Source organism: Xenopus laevis, chromosome 9_10L (assembly GCF_017654675.1).
Source record: "Xenopus laevis strain J_2021 chromosome 9_10L, Xenopus_laevis_v10.1, whole genome shotgun sequence".
NCBI lineage: Eukaryota > Metazoa > Chordata > Amphibia > Anura > Pipidae > Xenopus > Xenopus laevis.
In genome coordinates this window covers 33,854,377-33,870,314 of record NC_054387.1, presented here as the reverse complement: position 1 = coordinate 33,870,314, position 15,938 = coordinate 33,854,377, and the positions used below count along the sequence as shown (strand labels likewise).

The 15,938-nt window shown below is 39.0% G+C and overlaps 1 long non-coding RNA gene across 1 annotated transcript; it reads left to right on the top strand.

Moving 5' to 3' along the window:
* Window positions 1-1,368: 1,368 nt before the first annotated feature.
* On the top strand, window positions 1,369-12,834 carry LOC108701019. Its single transcript, XR_001933090.2, has 3 exons — window positions 1,369-1,488; window positions 5,673-5,752; window positions 12,588-12,834. It is a non-coding gene; the product is annotated as an uncharacterized LOC108701019 (long non-coding RNA).
* Window positions 12,835-15,938: the final 3,104 nt, after the last annotated feature.

Here is a 15,938-nt window from a genome sequence, read left to right as displayed (position 1 = left end):
TCTGTCAAAAAGTCACTAGCATTAGCCACTTTAGTAAATCTGCCCCCATGAGTTTGCTCACACACGAACAGACGCAAAAGTCTCTCTCACTAGATCAGAATGAGTGAGGAGAGTGGAGGCAGAGGACCGAACTAGGGGTCGGCGGCAGAGAATGTACATGCCCCCCCCTCAGTTTTGCACCATGGTCACATGCTGTGTGTAGTTTAATGAATGGGCATTATAACTGTGTGTAGTATAATAAATGGGCATTATAACTGTGTGTAGTATAATAAATGGGCATTATAACTGTGTGTAGTATAATAAATGGGCATTATAACTGTGTGTAGTATAATGAATGGTCATTATAACTGTGTGTAGTATAATGTGTGTGTAGTATAATGAATGGACATTATAACTGTGTGTAGTATAATGAATGGGCATTATAACTGTGTGTAGTATAATGTGTGTGTAGTATAATGAATGGACATTATAACTGTGTGTAGTATAATGAATGGGCATTATAACTGTGTGTAGTATAATGAATGGGCATTATAACTGTGTGTAGTATAATGTGTGTGTAGTATAATGAATGGACATTATAACTGTGTGTAGTATAATGAATGGGCATTATAACTGTGTGTAGTATAATGAATGGGCATTATAACTGTGTGTAGTATAATGTGTGTGTAGTATAATGAATGGACATTATAACTGTGTGTAGTATAATGTGTGTGTAGTATAATGAATGGACATTATAACTGTGTGTAGTATAATGAATGGGCATTATAACTGTGTGTAATATAATGTGTGTGTAGTATAATGAATGGGCATTATAACTGTGTGTAGTATAATGAATGGGCATTATAACTGTGTGTATTATAATGTGTGTGTAGTATAATGAATGGACATTATAACTGTGTGTAGTATAATGAATGGGCATTATAACTGTGTGTAGTATAATGTGTGTGTAGTATAATGAATGGACATTATAACTGTGTGTAGTATAATGAATGGGCATTATAACTGTGTGTAGTATAATGAATGGGCATTATAATTGTGTGTAGTATAATGTGTGTGTAGTATAATGAATGGACATTATAACAGTGTGTAGTATAATGAATGGGCATTATAACTGTGTGTAGTATAATGTGTGTGTAGTATAATGAATGGACATTATAACTGTGTGTAGTATAATGAATGGGCATTATAACTGTGTGTAGTATAATGAATGGGCAGCTCATGTGGGGAAGGAATATCCCTCCCAGAATCCTCTATGAAGCAGTAGCAGTAAGGGATGAGCTAATGAGGTTGTGCTCAGGTTTGCGGTCTGATTAGATTCACCTGTGGATAGAAGGCGTGGCCTGTAGGAGCTGCTGCTCTGCGAGGAAGGTGAGCTGTGCTGGGAAATGCATAGAAACTCTGTGTATAACGGGATTAATTAAACAAAGGACTGATTCCTTGGTATCAAGGACTGGCTACTGGGAGAGCACAATGAATCTCCAAAGGACTGTGAGTAGAATTTACTTAGGAAGTGGTTTGTTACAGTGAGAGCTGTGAAGATGTGGAATTCTAACCCTGAATGAGTGGTACTGGTTGATACATTAGATAGCTTTAACAAGGGGTTGGATGGCTTTTTAGCAAGAGAGGGAATACAGGGTTATGGGAGATAATTCATAGCTAGGCTTGCCATCTCACCCCTTTAAAACAGAACACACATGGAATCCACAGCCTGCATGGCTAATTAGCAAGTCATTTAGATGCATGGCTGCACATAAATCCGTTTAGTCTGCAGCATACATCTATTTGAATCGCTAATTAGCCATGCAGGCTGTGGATTCCATATGTGTTTGGGTTTAAAAGAGGTGAGGTGGCAACCCTACTCATAGGACAGAGGTGAAATAATCCTCCTAATTCCAAGAAGTAAATCAGAACAGTCCCTGGATCAACTTGTACTAACAGTGTGTTATTAACCCTGTAGTTTACTATTTAAAAAGGTGTCCGACCCTTTATTGAAGCAATGGAATATTTCTGCCAGTGCAACAGCTTCAGGAAGAGATTTCCCGCAAATTGATAGCTCTCATGTATGACGTTATAGCAAAACGTAAGCAATTTGTGTAACCTCCGCAAAAACTGCCCTGAAGTGCCTAGAAACTTAAGGAATTTATGTAGGAGCTTATGGAAAGAATTGTGACTGCAATTTTTTTTTTTTTTTTTTTTTTTTTTTGATTATTATGAGCTTTTACGTAAATAAATTTTTCAACAGGCTATGACTTGTTTTTGGGCCCCACAACAACATTATTTTGCCCCCTAAACATATGCCATTTACATCTCTTAAAGGAACTGTAACATCAAAAAAAGAAAACCGTTGTAAAGTAATTAAAATATAATATACGGTTGCCCTGCACTGGTAAGAGTTATGGGTTTGCTTTAGAAACAATAGTTTATATAAACAAGTTGCTGTGTAGCCATTTAAGCTGAAGAAGGAGAGAAGGCACAAGATACTTAGCAGATAACAGATAAGTGTAATAGAATACAATGATATTCTACAGTGTGTATGTGTTATCTCCTTGAATGGCTGCCCCCATGGATATACAGCTGCTTGTTTATACAAACTATAGTAGTATTTCTGAAGCAAACACGCCTGTTATACCATTGTAGGGAAACAGTACATTATATTCTTATTTTAATACACTGTAATTTTTTGGGGTTACTGTTCCTTTAAGCAAAAACTTGGGTAAACCCCTTATTAAGCAATGATGGCACAAAGCAGGTGAATAGGGTTTAAACTGATTAGCACTAATTAAACTATTTACTTATGGAGTAACATCAGCAGTTTGCATTGGGATCTATTTACTGAATGTCTTCTACATGAACTTTGCAGCGTCTGTTTTTAGTTGCTTCTCCATAAAATGATTGGTGAGTTGGAATCGTAGTACTTGTAGTTGAAAATACATCCAGCGAGTTCAACCTTTTTGTTCCAGCACAATGTTGTTTTGTATAGCACAAAATGCTTGTACTGCGCACTTCTATTCATGGGGGGCGCGGAGGCCCAAAGTTTCTGATGGTGTTCCTGATCCATAAACTCTGCTTGAGCCCTCGGCTACCATGTTTAAGTGGCTGGTGCACTTTTAGTATCTTGTAGAATGGCCTTCATTATTATAGTTTTTTAAATTATTTGTCTTTTTCTTTCGCTTTTCAGCTTTTACTACTACTTTTTATTACTCGTATTTCAATTCAGGCCCTCTCCTATTCCTATTCCAGTCTCTTATTTAAATGAATGCATGGTTGCTATGGTAATTTAGACCCTAGCAACCAGATAGGTAAAATTGCTAACTGCAGAGCTGCTGAATAAAAAGCTAAATAACTCAAACTATGAGTAATAAAACATCAAAGCCAATTGCAAATTGTTTGAAATATCACTCTCTATGTCATACTAGTTTATTTAAAGGTTAATAGTTTTATAGTTATTTGTCTTTTTCTTCTGACTATTTACAGCTTTCAAATGGGCGTTGCTGACCCCTTCTAAAAAGCAAATTCTCTGTAAGGCTACAAATATATTGTTATTGCTACTTTTTATGACTAATCTTAATATTCAGGCCTCTCTCCTATTCATATTCCATTCTCTTATTCAAATCAATGCATGGTTGCTAGGGGAATTCGGACCCAGATTGATGAAACGGCAAACTGAAGAGCTGCTGAATAAAAAACTAAATAACTCAAAAACCACACAAATGAAAACCAATTGCAAATAGTCTCCAAATATCCTGAATATAACAGAGGATTAGAGTTAAGTGATCTAGACTAGTCACCGCTGTTACTCATTCCTCCGATATCCGTCTATAAGCAGATGACCTGTGAGTCGGCTTAGCTTTATTCTCCTAATGATATTTTCAATTTAAGTAGGTTCTGGACTCTTGATTTTTTATTTGTGCCAATTAAAGGTTGTTTTATTATCCTTTCATATGGGAGGTATCATGGACTAATGTTGTGGGAAGGTGCAATTTTATGGGTCAAACTTTTCTTCTTTTCTGTTTTGTTTATATGTATACTTTTTGACCCTGCACACCACGTTTTTATTTTTTCCGCATTCCATTTAATGGAGGGTGCTGCCATCTATTTGTTTGTATATATGGTATTATGATTATTATAGGTAACGGATCCAGAGTAGGGAAAACTAAGGTGCATCAGGTAATGTCCAGAAGAACTGCCAAAATGTACTTCCCTGCCTGCACTCAGTAAGAACATGGCAAAGAAAGCCCAGTTTCAGAACGTTTAGATGCGTGAGCTTTAAATGAGCCATACTTAACATTTACATCATCGTAGGCTAATGGAACACACACAGATAACGTTTATAAATCCTTTAAGTGACACAGATTGTCGAATCAACCGTTGTTGGTGAAAAAGGGTTGCTCACCTTTACATTAACTTTTAGGATGATATAGAGAGTGATATTCTGAGACAATTTGAAATTGGTTTTCATTTGTGGTTTGAGTTATTTTAGCTTTTTATTCAGCAGTTCTCCAGTTTGCAGGTCAGTAATTGGTTGCGAGTCCAAATTACCTTAGCAACCAAAAGAGATTGGAATATTAATAGGAGAGGACCTGAATAGAAAGATGAGTAATATAAAGAAGCAATACTCAATGTGTAGCTTTACAGAGCTCTGAAGTAAAAGGCAAGTAATTTGAAAAACTCTTTAAAAAAAAAAAAAATCATGAAGACCCAGTTGAAAAGCTGCTTAGAATTGGCCATTTCTATGACATACTAAAACTTTTAACGATCTGCAGCACTTCCAGGTTGGGGAGTGGAGGAGCGGCCCCATCTGTTAATCTGTAGGTGCGTATTATTAGTAGGGATGCATCGAATCCACTATTTGAGATTCGGCCGAATACCGAATCGAATCTGAATCCTAATTTGCATATGCAAATTAAGGGCAGGAAAGGAAAAAATATTTTGTGACGAAAAGTCACGTGATTTCCCTACCCGCCCCTAATTTACATATGCAAATTAGGATTCGGATTTGGTTCAGATAGGCACAAGGATTTGGCCGAATCCTGTCCGAATCCCGAACCAAATCCTGGATTCGGTGCATCCCTAATTATTAGTATTATTATGGAATATCGTATGAGCTGCAGTGCCTGTATAATTGCTAGGGAACAATGGATTATCCACATATTAACCTGAGATGTGCCAGTATAATTGCTACAGAAAATAAATAACCTATTAACCACAGGAAATCGATAAACAGCATATTAACTACATTGGTGTCACTGTAATCCCTTTAGAAATGGCCAATGATCACTCCTTTAACCCCAGACGCCAGCCAGTTGACCAGTGGCGTAACTACTGGGGGAGCAGGGGCTGCGATTGGGACAGGGCCCGCACCCCCTCAGGGCCCCCCGGCAGCTCGCTCGCTGCTGATTCTGGGCGGATTCCGGGCATAATGAGGGGGGGGGGCCCGGCTGTACGTCCCGCGCCAGGGCCCGCACCCCCTCTAGTTATGTTGCTGCAGTTGACTGAAAATGGGTGATGAGCACTCCATTCATTTCAATGGAGATGAATGCAGAAATGGATAGATTGAAAGCACTACTGCACTTGCACAAGCAGAATAACAACAAACTGCTGTTTCTCTCTCTCTCTCTCTCTCTCTCTCTCTCTCTCTCTCTCTCTCTCTCTCTCTCTCTCTCGTGCTCCAGTGGAATGCATGGGTATCTTGGAGAAGCATGGTGCTAAGAAGAACAAAGGATTATGGTGATCTAGAACAGCAGACTGTGAGGTATGCAAAATTCTAAGTGGAATAAATATATTAAAAAGGATCCAAAGGCTCTGTAGTTCACTCCTTCTGCCTGTTCTAATAATCTGTTTTCCTCCAGATAAGCAGTAGTTATGTTTATGTAGGTGAACCAGCGCTAAAAGCTCGGGTTAGACGGACAAAAAGAAAAGTTATAGTATAGTATTTCTGTGTTAGCCGTTGCACCCTTCTGTGTGGTTGGAATTATTTAGTAGGCAAAGTGTCTATTTCCCTTCACCTGTGAGATTAACTTGCCCTTTAACCAATCTTTTTAAAAAAACAATGGCACCTTCTGTGTGTTTAAATTAAATACTCGCAAACATTTAGGAGTATTGCTAGCGTTGAGAGTAATTATTCCACCTTGGTAGGCATCAGTTGGTTCTAAAGAGATGTGCTCAACACTGTGTAAAAACCTTTTTAATAAATAACCTTATAATTAAAAATTGCATATGTACACTTGGAATTGGCATATAGATAGTTGTTCCACAGGTATTCTCAGCTCTAACTTTTCACTCTGCTAAAGTTGATAGTATCCGGCGTTGTACGTGTGCGATGTTGGGCTCCCCTGGATGACGTCACATTCAACGCGTTTTCGTCTTGACGACTTTCTCAAGGCTTCAGGATCTCTACTGCACAGGAGCACTTTTCACACCGGTGGTATCCATGGTAGCGCGCATCTTTCACTTCCTGTTTTCGGATTACACGTGTTTCCATGGCAACCCGTTTCTTTCTCATAGCGTGTTAAATTAAAACAATATCGGAAGCAAATCTCTATAAATCTGTATCCTTGATATCTTATAACCATGTTCCTTCTTTAAAATTTTCACTCTTTAACATTTTCAAGGGTAAATGAGGTGGCATTTTAACTCGTATCCAGTGATAGATAGATAGATAGATATGTGTGAAAATAACTGAAATTGATTTCTATCATATCCATCTTTATCAGAGGGTAATCAACATAAGGGTATAACTATAAGGTACTGTGTAACTTTGCTACACCAGTTTAGTTATTTGGGTAGAAGGGAACGGGGCTATAAAAAAAGCTCTTAAATTGATATCTGCATTTAGACCCTTAGGTACAGATGTTTCCCTAATCCTCTCCGTGATAGCTCCTCTCAGGAAGAACCCCTCCCACGAAGTAATTCAATAACATACACTGGGACTCGCCCGCGTCTTTTTTTGGTTCTTTCACCCACTCCTTTGGGAAGGAGTTAGTTTTATTTTTCCCGGGAGGGTAGCATAGACCTGCGGAATGCGGCCTGGAACTGAGGTTTTTTGGCCAGGAGTTCTCTTTGCTCAAATGGGTACCTGCCTGCGGTGAGGCCCTTATCTGTTCTCCGATCTCCGGAAAGAGTTGGTGGCAGTCCCAGACCCCATGGATAAGAGCATCTTGGCCTTCGAGAAAGCCTTCATGGGCGAAACGCGTCGGGCGTATAGCTCCTTCAGCAGATTTGCAGCAATAACAATTGTTGTGGTGGGAGGGACAGCACTTCAGGGGTTATGCAGAATGGTGGAAAATACTTTCTTTTTCTAAATACAAGTACACGACGGACCTTCCATGTCCTCATCACAATTATACTCACATGGGCAATTGCTCCTTTCCAATACCAGGTGTTGCAATATAACTAGTGATCGGGAATAGGCCAAATCTATTTTGGTGCCTCTGAGAGGACAAAGTGGCAGTTAACCCTTGTTTGCACGCCATATTGGATTTTTTTTGCCTGTAGTGATGTATTTTTAGGCATATACTCTCTCGTGATCCCCACAACATACTATGTGTAACTAGAGGGCATTTAGGACGATGTAAGATCTGGGTGGGACCAGTATATCAATCTATTATAGATGCTGTAATCCCAATAATCTTTGTACCAGATCAGCATGCATCTATCAATTTTACGTGTTTGTAATTTGTGAATTTTTCCCTAATTTATTTTCTATTTTTAAAGGAGCCATTAAATGTTATGCTTAATTAGTGGAATGTGAACTGTGTACCAGACAATTGCCACTTTACACACTATCAGCGCTTTAACTATGAATTAACTATTTTTGGTTTTCACAATATGTGTACACAATACAGTATGTATACATAGTTAGTTAAATTGGGTTGAAAAAAGACAGTCCATCAAGTTCAACCCCTCCAAATGAAAACCCAGCATCCATACACACACCCCTCCCTACTTTTAATTAAATTCTATATACCCATACCTATACTAACTATAGAGTTTAGTATCACAATAGCCTTTGATATTATGTCTGTCCAAAAAATCATCCAAGCCATTCTTAAAGGCATTAACTGAATCAGCCATCACAACATCACCCGGCAGTGCATTCCACAACCTCACTGTCCTGACTGTGAAGAACTCCCTACGTTGCTTCAAATGAAAGTTCTTTTCTTCTAGTCTGAAGGGGAGGCCTCTGGTACGGTGATCCTCTTTATGGGTAAAAAGGTCCCCTGCCATTTGTCTATAATGTCCTCTAATGTACTTGTAAAGTGTAATCATGACCCCTTGCAAGCGCCTTTTTTCCAGAGAAAACAACCCCAACCTTGACAGACTACCATCATAATTTAAGTCTTCCATCCCTCTAACCAGTTTAGTTGCACTTAGTCTCTGCACTCTCTCCAGCTCATTTATATCCCTCTTAAGGACTGGAGTCCAAAACTGCACTGCATACTCCAGATGAGGCCTCACCAGGGACCTATAAAGAGGCATAATTATGTTTTTATCCCTTGAGTTAATGCCCTTTTTTATGCAAGACAGAACTTTATTTGCTTTAGTAGCCACAGAATGACACTGCCCAGAATTAGACAACTTGTTATCTACAAAAAACCCTAGATCCTTCTCATTTAAGGAAACTCCCAACACACTGCCATTAAGTGTATAACTTGCATTTATATTATTTTTGCCAAAGTGCATAACCTTGCATTTATCAACATTGAACCTCATTTTCCAGTTTGCTGCCCAGTTTTCCAGTTTGGACAAATCACTCTGCAAAGTGGCAGCATCCTGCATGGAACCTATAGTTCTGCACAATTTAGTATCATCTGTAAAAATAGAAACAGTACTTTCAATGCCCACCTCCAGGTAGATACAAGATGTCATTTTCTTGATCACACTTTATTCCAGCACAACACCATTCATTTTACACTCAATTTGTTATATTGTAGATTGTGTGACATAACTTTCTTTAGCAGTTCCTTTCTTCTGTGGTACTTTCTTGGTTTTTTTTCATTCATAGAGTTGTCAGCACATCTAATTTGCTGTTTTGCACTCTGAACTAGTGGTTGCAGATGCTTAGAAGGTGCGGAAAACAAACATTTTTACAGAATGCATCTGCGTGCTACCATGTGGTGTCCGTAAAGGTACTCCATGTTCCCCCGTTCGGCGGGTCACCCGATATGCGCAAATGCTATCGGCAGCCATTACACACAAGAGTTCTACCTCTGGCATGCGACCGTGCGGGAGCAGGATGCGCCATTTTTGCCGGACGGGGAGGGTGGTGGAATTTAGGGTCCGTACAGGCAGCTACTTAAACAGGACTGGAGCAGGGTGCGCTTGTTGTCTGACATTTAGCTGACCACACCTAAAGTCGGAACTGTTACTTCCGCGTAAGTTAGGGCGCCTGGAACAATGCCAATTTTTTGGGGCTGTTTCTTTTATTTGTCTCCCAATTATTACTTTTAAGTATTCGTTTTTCCGCGTTGCCATCTGCCACCCTCACAAGTCTACCGCTCAGGTTGAGGTAAAAAAAAATGTAATTCCTTGAATTGCCTTCGGATATTCTCTTTTTATTGGCAGTGATGAAATCTGCTAAATCCAAAAGAAAAGAAAGCTTCTTCGCCAGGGCCAAGTACATCTGCTGAGGATCTTGGCACCTGCTTTGCATGTTCAGAAGCTCCTTTGCCAAATAAGAGGTTATGTCAGGCTTGCCGGAAGCTTAACCTTTTCTCAATCAGATGTAATGTCCTGCATTAAGCAAACTGTATCCCAAGAGGTTTCTTCGGCTACTTCGGGCAGAGTGACTGATTTGGGGCAATCTGACTCAGAAAATATTCAGCAGGAAGCAATTCATCAAGTTCCTCTTCAGATGAAGAATCAGGGGACGAATCTTATCCCTCATTTGATTTTGCCATGATCAGTCCATTAATCAGGGCTGTTAGGAGCACTTTGGAATTGGGGGATGAAGAGCAGAATATTTCTCAGCTTTTCTTCCTGGAATAAAGAAAAAGGGTCAGACTTTTCCTTTGCACCAGGAGGTTAGATATCTAATAAAAGCAGAATGGGATGTAGCGTCTAAGAGACTGAAGGCCTAGACAAAGCTTTACAAGCTGTAGCAAGTATTTTGTCTGCCAAATCTATGGAAATTTGCCTTGAAAGCCTGGAAGTTGCTATAAAGGAACATCAGGAGAAGTCTGATATTTTAGAAGGTCTTACAGAACTCAAAATGGGAGCCTCCTTAATTCTTAATGCATCCATTGATATTACTCGCCTTGCTTCTAAATCCTTGGCACTCTGTTTCTACCAGAAGGGCTTTGTGGCTGAAATCTTAGGAAGCTGATGCTACCTCAAAGTTAACTTTATGTGCCTTGCCTTTCCAAGGACAAATGCTTTTTGGGAAGAATTTGTAAGATCTAATTTCCAAAGCCTCAGGGGGGAAAGAGACAGCCCATCCGGGCCTGCAGCTTTATTACTGGGGAATGATGCTATAGCCTTAAACACTTCATCCTCTGTAAATTTACTCTTCAGTTCTACTCCCTGTGATGAAGATATTTGGGAAAGTTGTACTCTATCTAAAAAGGCATTCATTTGATCTACAGATGGAGGTGTTATTGTAGGATTTTCAGACAGGTTGTAGATTGACTTATATAGCTCTGCAAATTTATTCCCTATTATCCCCTATTATCCTAGGATAATATATACCTTTATTATAGTTATCCTTAACCTTCTGAATATGGCTTTTTGTTTGTTTGATTAGCTAACAAAGAAGAAGCCCTATTACCCATTCTATATTGACTAGCTTTGATAGTTTAATTTTGATTGCATTTGTAGCATAGTTATATTCTGAAGTTTTTATTTAATTTCCTTAATTTGGGCACCCAACACTTTGGTAGGATTTTGTTTGTGTTTACATTCCATAGAATATAGTTGTAGAATAAGATTCTGATATCTGTGGTTTTTTTTTTCCTTCTTTTTTCTATGGATCCCATTTTTATAAGAATTCCCCTTATATATGCCTTATGGGCATTCCAAATACCAAATGACTTACACTGCCCATTATCATTTATTGCAAAGTATTCTTGTACTGCTTTATATACCTTTTCCTTATTTTTAGGTTTTGTAATTAAAGCCGTGTTTAATCTCCATTGCAGTCTAATCATTCTATATACTTGGTCTTTTATAGTTACCGAATGAGGTGCATGATCTGACCAGGTGATAGGCCCTATGTTAGAACTTTAAACAATCCAAGAGATCTGTTTGAGTTAGGACTAAATCTATTCTTGAGTATGAAAAATTAACATGGGAATAAAATGTAGTCCTTTTCATTCGGGTGGTGAAGTCCCCAAATATCATAATGAATATTTTAATAGTAATTTCTGAAAAGGAGAAAGTTTCCCATGAAAATCTCTTATTTATTTATTGAATATGATCTATCTACCTGGGGATTAGGGACGGTATTAATGTCCCCCCCTATTATTACATATCCATACTTAAGAAGAGATATTTTTTTGAAACACTTGCTTAATAAATGACAATTGTGCTGTATTAGAATTGTAAACATTCACTAATTTATTTGACTGTGCTGGAGCAGAATATATTATAGAATAATGTTTATTTCTAGGGAAGCAAGTTGTCTGTGGAGTAAAATGAGTCTCCTGGATAAATATAATATATATATATATATAATATATTTTCTACGGGTCAGAAGATTCAGAATGGAAGAGCAGAAATCTGTCCAGGAGATTGGATGTGTATCTTGGACATTCTGGATGCCTACCATCATATCCCGATTGCAGAATCACATCATGCATTCCTAGGGTTCAGGATACAGGACCCACATTTCCAGTTAGCCTTTCTTCCCTTTGGCCTATCCACAGCTCCAAGGGTCTTTTCAAAGGTCTTAGTCACCCTTGTGGCACACATAAGATGGCAAGGGATAAGATTATTCCACTACTTGGATGATCAAATTCTGTTGGCCTCATCAAGAGACTTGGCAAGGTCTCACAGAGACAAGGTGATCAAAATATTGCAAGATCATGGATGGTGTCTCAATTTCAAGAATAGTCAAATGGAACCAGCACAGGAGGTTTCCTTTTTGGGAGCCAATCTGGACTCAAAAAATGAAGTCATAACTGTCCAACCAGAGGCAGCAAGATCTTCTCCAGGTAGTACATCAAGTTCGCTTGTCATCAGTCATTCCAGCAACGCTGTGACACCAACAATGTTGTACATTTGCTTCTAATGTCCATGTGGGATGGCATACTTAGGACAGACTATGACACAAGTTAAAACACGGATTAAAGAGCACAGCGGGAATATCCCCAATTTGAGTAAAGATACTTACACTGATACTACAGTTGCCAGATACTTTGCTGAAATGAACCATAATGCAAACCAACTTAAATGGTTAGTCTTAGAGGTGGAATATATGCCCCCTAGAGGTGGAGTTCTGAAATGAAAAATGACAGAGGGGTTTGAATGAAGTCTGGAATGTTAAAAGCTTCTTGTAAAACACAGGGAAATATAGTTATTTTGTTGTAAAGAATCCTTTCTTATATGAATGTACCTGTAAGGCTAAATGCTTCTTTCTGCTTATTTTTCAGATTTTGATAATTTGCCCTAGTCCAGGTTTGAACAGTCAGAATACTACTAATGGTAACGTATGGGCAACATTCCTAACAAAATGTATCCGAACCTTGTGCTTTGTTAAGGCGGTTTTAATTATATATGCTAAATAGAATACTACGTGTAGGCCTTTACCTTAGGCAGTACAAGTGCACATTTATTACATGCATTATTTTAACATTGTTGCAATTTTTATTCTACACAGTGTTACATAAAATATATGGACACTTTTGTGGTGTTTATACAAATGCCCTGCGGGTGTCACTGTGCACAGGGCTTGTACTGTGAATACACAGGACTTTCTGTACAGCTTGAGAGTGTTTAGAGTCGAGCTTACTGTTGTATAATGGCTGTCTAACTCTGCTAATAAAGCACTGTTATACTCTACTCATCCTCGGCTACCCAAACCATAACAAATGGCGACGAGGATGGCTCTTCTACCTCTGCAGCAACCTGCACCTTTTCTTTCAAACCCTGGTGAGCCTACTATACCTTTTACTGCGTAGATCTGTATGTTTGAAAATTACATTATTGCTGCTGACCAAGGGGAGATTTCTACTGCTAGAAAGCGTGCTTTAATTATTCATTGCCTGGGAGCAGAGGGACAGCGTATATTCTATACATTACCATTAGCTGATGATACTTATGAAACTGCTCTTACTGCTATGAAGAAATTTTTTATGCCAAGAGTAAATGTGGTTGCTGAAAGATATAAATTCCGCCAACGTGGGCAACGTAATGGCGAATCCAGAGAACAATTTGTAGCAGCTTTGAGAGAGCTGGTTGTTACCTGTGAGTTTGGGAATCTAACAGATGAAATGCTAAGAGACCAAATAATGGAAAAAACAAACTCACCCCACATTAGAGAGAGAGACTGCTCCTATAGAAGGATTTAACCCTTGCAAAGGCTATTACAGTTGCTAGCCAAATTGAAACAGCAGTGGTTAAAACTCTGTCAGGGAACTGCTGGGAATGTACAGACTGTGAATTCAACACTGTGGCCTAATAATGCACAATCACAGGCAAAATACAGTGCTAAGGAAAGGGATTCACCTACACTGCAAAACCATACAGCAAATAGAAAATACTGCTTTCGCTGTGGTTCAACACGACACACTGCAAATCATGTTACATATCCTGCAAAAGCTAAACAGTGCCGCAAATGCACAAAGGTTGGACATTTTGCTAAGTTCTGCCGTAGTTCTGCTAAAGATGTTCATGAAGTCACTACTACAAATGTCACAGTATTAAGTGTGGATAAAGCTGGTACATTTATTCGAGAGTTTATATGCACTGTCAGTGTCAATACTGCTTCTGCTGACAAGGGACACTCCATTAACCTGATGCTTGATACAGGTTCAGCTGTTTCTATACTACCAAAGGATATTTTCTTGAAATACTTTGAAAAAGATCTGCTTGTTGCATCTGCCCTTAAACTGGTCAGTTACTTAAAGGATCCAATCCCTGTGCTTGGTTGCTTGCCAGTGACTGTACAATTTGAATCAAATACTGCAAAATGTGACTCTTAAATTGTGAATAAGGGTGGAATTTCATTGACAGTCTCATTACTACAGCACCAGTGCCTGCCACACAGCCAGTGTCTTAAATGTTACCACAAAGCAAAACTTCACTGGGCTGTGCAAAGAAGTTTGTACACAAAGTTAAGTTGAGACCAGATGTAAAACCATTACCATTTCCTGATTCAGCATGGGAAAAACTTGCTATTAATATTCAGTCCTTTTACAGATGCTCCTATAGACACTAGATTTGCTGTAACCTTGATAGGCTTCTACAGTAAATGGCCTGAAATTGCATTTGTTTCTCATATTACATCAGCTACAATAATATTTCTGTCTACAGTCTTCAGCAGAGAAGGTAATCCAAAGGAGTTAATATCAGACAACGGACCACAGTTTGTCTCATATGAGTTTGAATCCTTTCTGAGAGAGAGGAATATTGTGCATAGGAAATCTTCAGTGTATTACCCACAAGCAAATGGAAAAATCGAGCGATTCAACAGAAGTCTGAAAGAAGCACTACAGACAGCAAATCTTACTGGGAAATCTTGGAAAGTATTTATAACAGAGTTCCTACATAACTTCAGAGCAACGCACCATGCGACAACCCAATCATCTCCAGTTAAATTATTACATGGCAGGCAGATGCGCACTAAGTTACATGTTGCAGACATCAAACTTCCACAAAATACTGTGCCTACAAAAGCATCTACTGCTGACATTGTCAAACGTGAACAAGCCAAATGCAAGGCTTAGACTGACAGAAAACGTGGTGCAAGAGAAGTGCACTTTCAGCCTGGATCTTTAGTCAGAATTAAGAAACCAGGAATACTGAAACAAGGACAACCTAAATTTACTACACCACTTGAAGTGAGACACCAGTGAGGACCATACACATATGAACCGTCTGATGGACGCATATGGAATGCAAGTCGTCTTGCTCCTGTTGGGTATGACTTTGGAGAAGCTCCATTTGATGAAGGACATTTTCCTACTCCTGATGTCAACTGCAATAGCCTGAAGAAATTGAACCTATAAGGCGTACTGAGAGAATCATAAAACTACATGCATGGACCAAGGACTATGTGATGTGAAGGATGTATACTGTTTTATTATTGCTGTTTTACATTTGTCCAAATGCTTTTCTACTATAGGGGGAATGTGTTGTTTATACAAATGGCCTGCGGGTGTCACTGTGCACAGGACTTGTACTGTGCATACACAGGACTTTCTATACAGCTTAAGAGTGTTAGAGTTGAGCTTACTGTTGTGTAATGGCTGTCTGACTCTGCTAATAAAGCACTGTTATACTCTACTCATCCTCGGCTACCCAAAACATAAATGGCGACTAGGATGGCTCTTCTAACTCTGCAGCAGCCTGCAGCTTTTCTTCCAAACCCTGGTGAGCCTACCATACCTTTTACTGCTTGGATCCGTATGTTTGAAAATTACATTATTGCTGCTGACCAAGGGGAGATTTCTGCTGCTAGAAAGCGTGCTTTACTTATTCACTGCCTGGGAGCAGAGGGACATTCTATACATTACCTTATTTACTTACTTATCCTCGGCTACCCAAAACATAACAGCTTTGTTACTTTATTGGGAATTCACTTGAAACAATACCATTAGGTATTGAAATGGACACTAATGGATTGGACATTTCTGATATACAGTAGTCTTTATGCTAATTTCACTGTGGGTGGTGACGTACCTATGGGGGGGTGTAGTGTTTTTTTTTTTGTACAGGTCACTTCCTGTACCACACCTTAAATCTGGGATTCCAGTGAATGTTTCACACTTGACAAAGGGCCT